Source organism: Oreochromis niloticus, linkage group LG23, assembly GCF_001858045.2.
Source record: "Oreochromis niloticus isolate F11D_XX linkage group LG23, O_niloticus_UMD_NMBU, whole genome shotgun sequence".
Lineage (NCBI taxonomy): Eukaryota > Metazoa > Chordata > Actinopteri > Cichliformes > Cichlidae > Oreochromis > Oreochromis niloticus.
This window is the reverse complement of record NC_031986.2, coordinates 28355530-28369419: the sequence shown is the minus strand read 5'-3', so window position 1 is coordinate 28369419 and position 13890 is coordinate 28355530. Positions and strand designations below refer to the sequence as shown.

The following is a 13890-nucleotide window of genomic DNA, read 5'->3' as shown; positions in this document are numbered from 1 at the left end:
GCTGACAGGCTGCTCACATGAAGAGAGTGAAGTGAGGAGTTTCCTGCAGTGTCTGCCTTATATCTCACAGCTCAGGTAAATGAAATCTTCTTCACACGAGTCAGATATCTGTATAAGACGAGATGCTCCCTGAAGTTCAGCAGTGGAAATATTTTAAGTTTAATTACTTAATTAATTAATTAATTAATTAATTAATTAATAATTTTAATGTAATTATACAGTTTTCTCAGGGCAGCATGGTGGCACGGTGGTTAGCACTGTTGCCGCACAGCAAGAAGGTCCTGAGTCCAATTCCAACATCAGGCCGGGGTCTTTCTGTGTGGAGTTTGCATGTTCTCCCCGTGTTTGCGTGGGTTCCCTCCGGGTACTCTGGCTTCCTCCCACTGTCCAAAGACATGCAGTTTGAGGGGATAGGTTAATTGGATAATCCAAATTGCCACTAGGTGTGAATGTGCGAGTGAATGTGAGTGTGAATGGTTGTCTGTCCCTGTGTGTTGGCCCTGTGACAGACTGGCGACCTGTCCAGGGTGTACCCCGCCTCTTGCCCTATGACAGCTGGGATAGGCTCCAGCGCCCCCCGCGACCCTGAAAAGGATAAGCGGAAGCGAATGGATGGATGGATATACAGTTGTCTGTATTCATGTGATATTTCTGTGTCATCAGTTTTATATTGACACATTAGTTTTATCCACATTGATCCTTCATTTCACATTAATGTTGTAAATTCACTAATGATGAAGGTTCAGTGTTTCCTTCTTATTATTCAGTTGTTGTTAACACTCACTTGAGTTTTTAGTCCCGTGAACATTAAAATGAAAGAGCTGAGCTGTTGTTGAAGCTTCACTGTCTGACTTACTAAATCAATCAGTTTCCACTTTGAAACATGTGACAGTCTTCTGTCTGTATGACAATAATGAAATGATGTCTAATAAGAATCAAACAGCAACAATAACACAGCCATGTTAAAAGAATAAAAACATGTCACATCAACTTTAAGATAAAACAGGCTCAAGCATCTGTTGCTGCACAGAGGGCTGAACAATGAAGCAGGTTCATCATAACCAGGCTTTCTTTGTGTCAGCAGGCTTGATGAAACCTAAAGCTGCAGTCAGAGATAACAGCTGTCACAATGTGGGCTCAAAACTTTGTGTTCACTCAGCTTCAGTCTCTGTCCACACTCACATAGAAGGAGGAGTTTGATTTGTTATTTCTCTCTTCTTCCACACAAAATGGGCCAATCAAATGCAGCCTTCTTTAGTCAGAAACGTGATCACATGAATGGATGATAAAGATCGATGAAGAAGCGAATGAATGAATGAACATATGTGTTTGAGTGCTCTGTGCTGCAGTTTATTTGTAAGCTGACAGCTGCACATGAGAGCTGTGAGACTTTAATGTTTAAATGGATCAAGGTTAAAGGTTATTCGCTGCATTCAGGTCTGACACACAATCTGATGAAGGAGACGAGGAAACCTCTTTAGTTTGTCACCACCTCAAAGTGAAGTTCATGTTATTGGTGGGATCTTCTCTGTGATAAATGGACTAAACAGCAGATTAGGCTCCACATCTGTTTCATACTGCATCAGCAGCTGAATACATGTAAACTTGTGTGACCATGTGACACACAGACTGTGCTGCTCTAACTTACAGCTGGGCTTCATTCAGTGCTGTTAGTCAGACTGATACAGATCAACAGGTTGTATCTATAACACGTACTGATTCAGCAGAGACTCTACATCACACTCAGAGCAGACTGGAAATAGAAGCATTAGAGAAAATGTGGCACTTACAGCTGATTTTAATCTGAAACTCTGAACATAACCAGGCTGTGTGTTCAGCATCTGTTACCATGGTGATATAGCCAGGTACAAAGAGAGCTGGTTTGGTGAAACTAAACACTCTGACAGTAGGCTCAACATCGCTCACTGACATATGAATCTTTGTATTTAAGACTCTTCAGCAAACAAACAAACTAATTTAATATTTTTTTTTTATTATTATTATTTTTTACAAACTTTCAAAATTAAATGAATCAAAATCGAAATTAATTAATGAGCAAATGTTAGTAAATATGTGATTTCCTCGTGTGTGATCTGAGCAGCAGGTGAAGCTGCTGTTGTACAAGATATGAAGTGTAGATGTTGTTGTTCCACTCTGTGTTTCTATGTTGTTGATATTTAGTGTTTTAATCTCTAAAGTCAGACAGCAAATAAAATGACAGTTACAGTTCAGTACGCAGTGATTTCACACACAGGATTAGTGTTTGTGTTGTGAGTCAGTAACAGTCTAAAAACAGTGTTCAGCTGCTCTGATGGAAGATGGCTTTAAAATGGACTTTCATTATATACAGGACACACATGGACCAACATGGAGTCCATCAGTGACATGTGGTTGTTTTTATACAGCTGAGATCTAATCATCACTAAATGTTTCCTTCTTATTGTTACAGTGTTGATGTTTGGAGGTCAGGTCTTCATGAAGCAGTCAGGTTCTTTGTGAATCTGTTCTGTGCAGCAGCAGAGAGAGAACAGCAGACAGGAGAGAAGATACTGGAGCTGTTATCATCAGTGTGCAAACGTGAAACATTTCCTTACAGACCCATGAATGAATATTATCCGTCTGATTTCCTGTTGGATCTGTACTCCCATGTGAAGGACTATGAGTCTAAAACAGGCTTTAGTGTCCTTCCATCATTACAGTCAGTTTTCCAGTCAGCTCCTGCAGTCTGGTCCATAAACCTCTCAGAGAGAAAGACCTCCATCCTCCTGGAAGTGCTGAAACTCCAACCAGAGAAGAAACAAGTGAAGCTGACAGGCTGCTCACATGAAGAAAGTGAAGTGAGGAGTTTCCTGCAGTGTCTGCCTTATATCTCACAGCTCAGGTAAATGAAATCTTCTTCACACGAGTCAGATATCTGTATAAGATGAGATGCTACCTGAAGTTCAGCAGTGGAAATATTTTAAGTTCTATGAATTTTAATGTAATTATACAGTTTTCTGTATTCATGTGATATTTCTGTGTCATCAGTTTTATATTGACACATTAGATTTGTCCACATTGATCCTTCATTTCACATTAATGTTGTAAATTCACTAATGATGAAGGTTCAGTGTTTCCTTCTTATTATTCAGTTGTTGTTAACACTCACTTGAGTTTTTAGTCCCGTGAACATTAAAATGAAAGCGCTGAGCTGCTTTTGAAGCTTCACTGTCTGACTTACTAAATCAATCAGTTTCCACTTTGAAACATGTGACAGTCTTCTGTCTGTATGACAATAATGAAATGATGTCTAATAAGAATCAAACAGCAACAATAACACAGCCATGTTAAAAGAATAAAAACATGTCACATCAACTTTAAGATAAAACAGGCTCAAGCATCTGTTGCTGCACAGAGGGCTGAACAATGAAGCAGGTTCATCATAACCAGGCTTTCTTTGTGTCAGCAGGCTTGATGAAACCTAAAGCTGCAGTCAGAGATAACAGCTGTCACAATGTGGGCTCAAAACTTTGTGTTCACTCAGCTTCAGTCTCTGTCCACACTCACATAGAAGGAGGATTTTGATTTGTTATTTCTCTCTTCTTCCACACAAAATGGGCCAATCAAATGCAGCCTTCTTTAGTCAGAAACGTGATCACATGAATGGATGATAAAGATCGATGAAGAAGCGAATGAATGAATGAATATATGTGTTTGAGTGCTCTGTGCTGCAGTTTATTTGTAAGCTGACAGCTGCACATGAGAGCTGTGAGACTTTAATGTTTAAATGGATCAAGGTTAAAGGTTATTCGCTGCATTCAGGTCTGACACACAATCTGATGAAGGAGACGAGGAAACCTCTTTAGTTTGTCACCACATCAAAGTGAAGTTCATGTTATTGGTGGGATCTTCTCTGTGATAAATGGACTAAACACAGACTGATGGATGTTGTAATGTGTGAAACAGATGTGCAGCAGATTAGGCTCCACATCTGTTTCACACTGCATCAGCAGCTGAATACATGTAAACTTGTGTGACCATGTGACACACAGACTGTGCTGCTGTAACTTACAGCTGGGCTTCATTCAGTGCTGTTAGTCAGACTGATACAGATCAACAGGTTGTATCTATAACACGTACTGATTCAGCAGAGACTCTACATCACACTCAGAGCAGACTGGAAATAGAAGCATTAGAGACAATGTGGCACTTACAGCTGATTTTAATCTGAAACTCTGAACATAACCAGGCTGTGTGTTCAGCATCTGTTACCATGGTGATATAGCCAGGTACAAAGAGAGCTGGTTTGGTGAAACTAAACACTCTGACAGTAGGCTCAACATCGCTCACTGACATATGAATCTTTGTATTTAAGACTCTTCAGCAAACAAACAAACTAATTTAATCTTTTGGGTTTTTTTTTTTTTTTAGAAACTTTCAAAATTAAATGAATCAAAATCTAAATTAATTAATGAGCAAATGTTAGTAAATATGTGATTTCCACGTGTGTGATCTGAGCAGCAGGTGAAGCTGCTGTTCTACAAGATATGAAGTGTAGATGTTGTTGTTCCACTCTGTGTTTCTATGTTGTTGATATTTAGTGTTTTACTGCTAACACTTTATAATAGCTACACATTCTTAAGCATTAGTGAGGTTTTAGTTAATGCTTATTTCATCATTTATTAAGCATTACTCCTCCTTAGTATGTCATTCATAAACATGGATATAAATGGTTAAGTGTTGCTTAATAAGCTCATATATAACATGTTTAATGACACCAGTTGATACTTTTTCAGTGATGGATTAACACTTTATAGATAAAGTTTTACATGTATTACAGATTTTCCTGGTTAATTCAGGCAGTTACTGGTTGTTAGTGAAGCATCTTGTGTGAGCTGGTCTAAAGTGAGGCCCATCCATGCCTCACAAAGCATTTATCAAATAAAGTGAAAGGTCAGCAGGACCTGGAGACTCCAACCAGTCTCAGCTGTCTTCATGACAGAAAAAGGAAAAAGCACAAAGTGACTTTGTGAATATTTCACAGAGCGTCACAGACAAGTGTAAACAGCACAAACACAATGTTGATGTTGAAGTGATCAAAGCTACTTTAGGCTGCTCCCTCATCACGAGGAGTCACCTGATAATGCAGGAAAGTGTCTCTGGGATGTTTCAGAGTTTGGAAGTTCTTTAGTTGGTTCCTCAGGTTCAACTTTCCTCTGGTTTGTAGTCAGTTAGTTTGAGTAAACAGGTCAGCGTCCAGTCAGGTTCACTTCCAAAGAGCTCCTGAATGAAACACATCAGTTCAGCTGTTTGGTGCTGTGCTTTCACACAGGTGAACTCAGGTGGATGATGAAAGAAAGGGGCGTGGCCTCCTCGTGTGTCACAGTGAAAACTTAGAGCAGCTGCTCAGGCTAAGGAGGTGATCAGGTTCAGAGGTGGCTCGCCATCTCCTTCATCATGGAGAATCCAAAGCAAACAGCATTTCCTGTCATATCAAACATTAGCCTGTATAACACAGAGAAGTTACTGCATTCAATCAATAAATACCAGTATTCAGTGACCATAACCAATATAACATCTAAACTCTCAAAGTACTCTGAAATACATGAATTAATACAACACTATATCACAGCTGTTCTCACACAGAGTATTCTACCTTTTCACAGTGTGGGAAATAATTATTTGATCCTCTGCTCAATTTATAAGTTTGCTGACTTACAAAGAAATAAACAGTCTCTGATTTTTATCACAGTTTCATTTTACTGAAGATAGAAAATCAACAAAGATCCAGATTAAACACACAAACATTACAAAGTGATTTGTGTGTCACTGAGTGAAATAAGTGTTTGATCCATCAGTAGTGTGTGGTTGTTTTTATGCAGCTGAGATCAAATCATCACTAAATGTTTCCTTCTTATTGTTCCAGCGTTGATGATGAGACATCAGAGGAAGAAAGAACGAAGTTCTTTGTGAATCTGTTCTGTGCAGCAGCAGAGAGAGAACAGCAGACAGGAGAGAAGATACTGGAGCTGTTATCATCAGTGTGCAGATACAAACACAGTCCTTTGAAACAGAAACAGTGTGACTTCCTCATGGACCTGTACTCTTATGAGACTAAAACAGGCTTGAGTGTCCTTCCATCATTACAGTCAGTTTTCCAGTCAGCTCCTGCAGTCTGGTCCATAAACCTCTCAGAGAGAAAGACCTCCATCCTCCTGGAAGTGCTGAAACTCCAACCAGAGAAGAAACAAGTGGAGCTGACAGGCTGCTCACATGAAGAAAGTGAAGTGAGGAGTTTCCTGCAGTGTCTGCCTTATATCTCACAGCTCAGGTAAATGAAATCTTCTTCACACGAGTCAGATATCTGTATAAGATAAGATGCTCCCTGAAGTTCAGCAGTGGAAATATTTTAAGTTTAATTACTTACTTAATTAATTAATTAATAATTTTAATGTAATTATACAGTTTTCTGTATTCATGTGATATTTCTGTGTCATCAGTTTTATATTGACACATTAGTTTTATCCACATTGATCCTTCATTTCACATTAATGTTGTAAATTCACTAATGATGAAGGTTCAGTGTTTCCTTCTTATTATTCAGTTGTTGTTAACACTCACTTGAGTTTTTAGTCCCGTGAACATTAAAATGAAAGAGCTGAGCTGCTTTTGAAGCTTCACTGTCTGACTTACTAAATCAATCAGTTTCCACTTTGAAACATGTGACAGTCTTCTGTCTGTATGACAATAATGAAATGATGTCTAACACCAATCAAACAGCAACAATAACACAGCCATGTTAAAAGAATAAAAACATGTCACATCAACTTTAAGATAAAACAGGCTCAAGCATCTGTTGCTGCACAGAGGGCTGAACAATGAAGCAGGTTCATCATAACCAGGCTTTCTTTGTGTCAGCAGGCTTGATGAAACCTAAAGCTGCAGTCAGAGATAACAGCTGTCACAATGTGGGCTCAAAACTTTGTGTTCACTCAGCTTCAGTCTCTGTCCACACTCACATAAAAGGAGGAGTTTGATTTGTTATTTCTCTCTTCTTCCACGCAAAATGGGCCAATCAAATGCAGCCTTCTTTAGTCAGAAACGTGATCACATGAATGGATGATAAAGATCGATGAAGAAGCGAATGAATGAATGAATATATGTGTTTGAGTGCTCTGTGCTGCAGTTTATTTGTAAGCTGACAGCTGCACATGAGAGCTGTGAGACTTTAATGTTTAAATGGATCAAGGTTAAAGGTTATTCGCTGCATTCAGGTCTGACACACAATCTGATGAAGGAGACGAGGAAACCTCTTTAGTTTGTCACCACCTCAAAGTGAAGTTCATGTTATTGGTGGGATCTTCTCTGTGATAAATGGACTAAACAGCAGATTAGGCTCCACATCTGTTTCACACTGCATCAGCAGCTGAATACATGTAAACTTGTGTGACCATGTGACACACAGACTGTGCTGCTCTAACTTACAGCTGGGCTTCATTCAGTGCTGTTAGTCAGACTGATACAGATCAACAGGTTGTATCTATAACACGTACTGATTCAGCAGAGACTCTACATCACACTCAGAGCAGACTGGAAATAGAAGCATTAGAGAAAATGTGGCACTTACAGCTGATTTTAATCTGAAACTCTGAACATAACCAGGCTGTGTGTTCAGCATCTGTTACCATGGTGATATAGCCAGGTACAAAGAGAGCTGGTTTGGTGAAACTAAACACTCTGACAGTAGGCTCAACATCGCTCACTGACATATGAATCTTTGTATTTAAGACTCTTCAGCAAACAAACAAACTAATTTAATCTTTTGGGTTTTTTTTTTTTTTTAGAAACTTTCAAAATTAAATGAATCAAAATCTAAATTAATTAATGAGCAAATGTTAGTAAATATGTGATTTCCACGTGTGTGATCTGAGCAGCAGGTGAAGCTGCTGTTCTACAAGATATGAAGTGTAGATGTTGTTGTTCCACTCTGTGTTTCTATGTTGTTGATATTTAGTGTTTTACTGCTAACACTTTATAATAGCTACACATTCTTAAGCATTAGTGAGGTTTTAGTTAATGCTTATTTCATCATTTATTAAGCATTACTCCTCCTTAGTATCTCATTCATAAACATGGATATAAATGGTTAAGTGTTGCTTAATAAGCTCATATATAACATGTTTAATGACACCAGTTTGATACTTTTTCAATGATGGATTAACACTTTATAGATAAAGTTTTACATGTATTACAGATTTTCCTGGTTAATTCAGGCAGTTACTGGTTGTTAGTGAAGCATCTTGTGTGAGCTGGTCTAAAGTGAGGCCCATCCATGCCTCACAAAGCATTTATCAAATAAAGTGAAAGGTCAGCAGGACCTGGAGACTCCAACCAGTCTCAGCTGTCTTCATGACAGAAAAAGGAAAAAGCACAAAGTGACTTTGTGAATATTTCACAGAGCGTCACAGACAAGTGTAAACAGCACAAACACAATGTTGATGTTGAAGTGATCAAAGCTACTTTAGGCTGCTCCCTCATCACGAGGAGTCACCTGATAATGCAGGAACGTGTCTCTGGGATGTTTCAGAGTTTGGAAGTTCTTTAGTTGGTTCCTCAGGTTCAACTTTCCTTTGGTTTGTAGTCAGTTAGTTTGAGTAAACAGGTCAGCGTCCAGTCAGGTTCACTTCCAAAGAGCTCCTGAATGAAACACATCAGTTCAGCTGTTTGGTGCTGTGCTTTCACACAGGTGAACTCAGGTGGATGATGAAAGAAAGGGGCGTGGCCTCCTCGTGTGTCACAGTGAAAACTCAGAGCAGCTGCTCAGGCTAAGGAGGTGATCAGGTTCAGAGGTGGCTCGCCATCTCCTTCATCATGGAGAATCCAAAGCAAACAGCATTTCCTGTCATATCAAACATTAGCCTGTATAACACAGAGAAGTTACTGCATTCAATCAATAAATACCAGTATTCAGTGACCATAACCAATATAACATCTAAACTCTCAAAGTACTCTGAAATACATGAATTAATACAACACTATATCACAGCTGTTCTCACACAGAGTATTCTACCTTTTCACAGTGTGGGAAATAATTATTTGATCCTCTGCTCAATTTATAAGTTTGCTGACTTACAAAGAAATAAACAGTCTCTGATTTTTATCACAGTTTCATTTTACTGAAGATAGAAAATCAACAAAGATCCAGATTAAACACACAAACATTACAAAGTGATTTGTGTGTCACTGAGTGAAATAAGTGTTTGATCCATCAGTAGTGTGTGGTTGTTTTTATGCAGCTGAGATCAAATCATCACTAAATGTTTCCTTCTTATTGTTCCAGCATTGATGATGAGACATCAGATGAAGAAAGAACGAAGTTCTTTGTGAATCTGTTCTGTGCAGCAGCAGAGAGAGAACAGCAGACAGGAGAGAAGATACTGGAGCTGTTATCATCAGTGTGCAGATACAAACACAGTCCTATGAAACAGAAACAGTGTGACTTCCTCATGGACCTGTACTCTTATGAGACTAAAACAGGCTTGAGTGTCCTTCCATCATTACAGTCAGTTTTCCAGTCAGCTCCTGCAGTCTGGTCCATAAACCTCTCAGAGAGAAAGACCTCCATCCTCCTGGAAGTGCTGAGACTCCAACCAGAGAAGAAACAAGTGAAGCTGACAGGCTGCTCACATGAAGAAAGTGAAGTGAGGAGTTTCCTGCAGTGTCTGCCTTATATCTCACAGCTCAGGTAAATGAAATCTTCTTCACACGAGTCAGATATCTGTATAAGATAAGATGCTCCCTGAAGTTCAGCAGTGGAAATATTTTAAGTTTAATTACTTACTTAATTAATTAATTAATAATTTTAATGTAATTATACAGTTTTCTGTATTCATGTGATATTTCTGTGTCATCAGTTTTATATTGACACATTAGTTTTATCCACATTGATCCTTCATTTCACATTAATGTTGTAAATTCACTAATGATGAAGGTTCAGTGTTTCCTTCTTCTTATTCAGTTGTTGTTAACACTCACTTGAGTTTTTAGTCCCGTGAACATTAAAATGAAAGCGCTGAGCTGCTTTTGAAGCTTCACTGTCTGACTTACTAAATCAATCAGTTTCCACTTTGAAACATGTGACAGTCTTCTGTCTGTATGACAATAATGAAATGATGTCTAACACCAATCAAACAGTAACAATAACACAGCCATGTTAAAAGAATAAAAACATGTCACATCAACTTTAAGATAAAACAGGCTCAAGCATCTGTTGCTGCACAGAGGGCTGAACAATGAAGCAGGTTCATCATAACCAGGCTTTCTTTGTGTCAGCAGGCTTGATGAAACCTAAAGCTGCAGTCAGAGATAACAGCTGTCACAATGTGGGCTCAAAACTTTGTGTTCACTCAGCTTCAGTCTCTGTCCACACTCACATAGAAGGAGGAGTTTGATTTGTTATTTCTCTCTTCTTCCACACAAAATGGGCCAATCAAATGCAGCCTTCTTTAGTCAGAAACGTGATCACATGAATGGATGATAAAGATCGATGAAGAAGCGAATGAATGAATGAACATATGTGTTTGAGTGCTCTGTGCTGCAGTTTATTTGTAAGCTGACAGCTGCACATGAGAGCTGTGAGACTTTAATGTTTAAATGGATCAAGGTTAAAGGTTATTCGCTGCATTCAGGTCTGACACACAATCTGATGAAGGAGACGAGGAAACCTCTTTAGTTTGTCACCACCTCAAAGTGAAGTTCATGTTATTGGTGGGATCTTCTCTGTGATAAATGGACTAAACACAGACTGATGGATGTTGTAATGTGTGAAACAGATGTGCAGCAGATTAGGCTCCACATCTGTTTCACACTGCATCAGCAGCTGAATACATGTAAACTTGTGTGACCATGTGACACACAGACTGTGCTGCTGTAACTTACAGCTGGGCTTCATTCAGTGCTGTTAGTCAGACTGATACAGATCAACAGGTTGTATCTATAACACGTACTGATTCAGCAGAGACTCTACATCACACTCAGAGCAGACTGGAAATAGAAGCATTAGAGACAATGTGGCACTTACAGCTGATTTTAATCTGAAACTCTGAACATAACCAGGCTGTGTGTTCAGCATCTGTTACCATGGTGATATAGCCAGGTACAAAGAGAGCTGGTTTGGTGAAACTAAACACTCTGACAGTAGGCTCAACATCGCTCACTGACATATGAATCTTTGTATTTAAGACTCTTCAGCAAACAAACAAACTAATTTAATATATTTTTTTTATTATTATTATTTTTTACAAACTTTTAAAATTAAATGAATCAAAATCGAAATTAATTAATGAGCAAATGTTAGTAAATATGTGATTTCCTCGTGTGTGATCTGAGCAGCAGGTGAAGCTGCTGTTGTACAAGATATGAAGTGTAGATGTTGTTGTTCCACTCTGTGTTTCTATGTTGTTGATATTTAGTGTTTTAATCTCTAAAGTCAGACAGCAAATAAAATGACAGTTACAGTTCAGTACGCAGTGATTTCACACACAGGATTAGTGTTTGTGTTGTGAGTCAGTAACAGTCTAAAAACAGTGTTCAGCTGCTCTGATGGAAGATGGCTTTAAAATGGACTTTCATTATATACAGGACACACATGGACAACATGGAGTCCATCAGTGGCATGTGGTTGTTTTTATACAGCTGAGATCTAATCATCACTAAATGTTTCCTTCTTATTGTTACAGTGTTGATGTTTGGGGGTCAGGTCTTCATGAAGCAGTCAGGTTCTTTGTGAATCTGTTCTGTGCAGCAGCAGAGAGAGAACAGCAGACAGGAGAGAAGATACTGGAGCTGTTATCATCAGTGTGCCGACGTCAAAATTTCCCCTATGATAACAGAAACGTGACTGATTATGGAAAGAAATGTCAGTCTGATTTCCTGCTGGATCTGTACTCCCAAGTGAAGGACTATGAGTCTAAAACAGGCTTGAGTGTCCTTCCATCATTACAGTCAGTTTTCCAGTCAGCTCCTGCAGTCTGGTTCATAAAGCTCTCAGAGAGAAAGACCTCCATCCTCCTGGAAGTGCTGAGACTCCAACCAGAGAAGAAACAAGTGAAGCTGACAGGCTGCTCACATGAAGAAAGTGAAGTGAGGAGTTTCCTGCAGTGTCTGCCTTATATCTCACAGCTCAGGTAAATGAAATCTTCTTCACACGAGTCAGATATCTGTATAAGACGAGATGCTTCCTGAAGTTCAGCAGTGGAAATATTTTAAGTTCTATGAATTTTAATGTAATTATACAGTTTTCTGTATTCATGTGATATTTCTGTGTCATCAGTTTTATATTGACACATTAGTTTTATCCACATTGATCCTTCATTTCACATTAATGTTGTAAATTCACTAATGATGAAGGTTCAGTGTTTCCTTCTTATTATTCAGTTGTTGTTAACACTCACTTGAGTTTTTAGTCCCGTGAACATTAAAATGAAAGAGCTGAGCTGTTGTTGAAGCTTCACTGTCTGACTTACTAAATCAATCAGTTTCCACTTTGAAACATGTGACAGTCTTCTGTCTGTATGACAATAATGAAATGATGTCTAATACGAATCAAACAGCAACAATAACACAGCCATGTTAAAAGAATAAAAACATGTCACATCAACTTTAAGATAAAACAGGCTCAAGCATCTGTTGCTGCACAGAGGGCTGAACAATGAAGCAGGTTCATCATAACCAGGCTTTCTTTGTGTCAGCAGGCTTGATGAAACCTAAAGCTGCAGTCAGAGATAACAGCTGTCACAATGTGGGCTCAAAACTTTGTGTTCACTCAGCTTCAGTCTCTGTCCACACTCACATAGAAGGAGGAGTTTGATTTGTTATTTCTCTCTTCTTCCACACAAAATGGGCCAATCAAATGCAGCCTTCTTTAGTCAGAAACGTGATCACATGAATGAATGATAAAGATCGATGAAGAAGTGAATGAATGAATGAATATATGTGTTTGAGTGCTCTGTGCTGCAGTTTATTTGTAAGCTGACAGCTGCACATGAGAGCTGTGAGACTTTAATGTTTAAATGGATCAAGGTTAAAGGTTATTCGCTGCATTCAGGTCTGACACACAATCTGATGAAGGAGACGAGGAAACCTCTTTAGTTTGTCACCACCTCAAAGTGAAGTTCATGTTATTGGTGGGATCTTCTCTGTGATAAATGGACTAAACACAGACTGATGGATGTTGTAATGTGTGAAACAGATGTGCAGCAGATTAGCCTCCACATCTGTTTCACACTGCATCAGCAGCTGAATACATGTAAACTTGTGTGACCATGTGTCACACAGACTGTGCTGCTCTAACTTACAGCTGGGCTTCATTCAGTGCTGTTAGTCAGACTGATACAGATCAACAGGTTGTATCTATAACACGCACTGATTCAGCAGAGACTCTACATCACACTCAGAGCAGACTGGAAATAGAAGCATTAGAGAAAATGTGGCACTTACAGCTGATTTTAATCTGAAACTCTGAACATAACCAGGCTGTGTGTTCAGCATCTGTTACCATGGTGATATAGCCAGGTACAAAGAGAGCTGGTTTGGTGAAACTAAACACTCTGACAGTAGGCTCAACATCGCTCACTGACATATGAATCTTTGTGTTTAAGACTCTTCAGCAAACAAACAAACTAATTTAATATATTTTTTTATTATTATTATTTTTACAAACTTTCAAAATTAAATGAATCAAAATCGAAATTAATTAATGAGCAAATGTTAGTAAATATGTGATTTCCTCGTGTGTGATCTGAGCAGCAGGTGAAGCTGCTGTTGTACAAGATATGAAATGTAGATGTTGTTGTTCCACTCTGTGTTTCTATGTTGTTGATATTTAGTGTTTTAATCTCTAAAGTCAGACAG

At 38.7% G+C, this 13890-nt stretch overlaps 1 protein-coding gene and 2 long non-coding RNA genes across 3 annotated transcripts in view; all 3 read left to right on the top strand.

The window, feature by feature from the left end:
- Positions 1-2819: 2819 nt before the first annotated feature.
- Positions 2820-6230, top strand: LOC112843814 (uncharacterized). Its single transcript, XR_003216335.1, has 2 exons — positions 2820-2881; positions 5906-6230. It is a non-coding gene; the product is annotated as an uncharacterized LOC112843814 (long non-coding RNA).
- A 17-nt stretch (positions 6231-6247) lies between these two features.
- On the top strand, positions 6248-9621 carry LOC112843816 (uncharacterized). Its single transcript, XR_003216338.1, has 2 exons — positions 6248-6310; positions 9320-9621. It is a non-coding gene; the product is annotated as an uncharacterized LOC112843816 (long non-coding RNA).
- Positions 9622-12108: 2487 nt separating this feature from the next.
- The window catches only part of LOC102081821 (uncharacterized), a 44504-nt gene continuing 42722 nt past the window's right edge, over positions 12109-13890 (top strand). The window contains exon 1 of the mRNA XM_019351769.2: positions 12109-12164. The gene's annotated coding sequence lies outside the window, so the exon portion shown is untranslated. The remainder of the gene's footprint in view (positions 12165-13890) is intronic.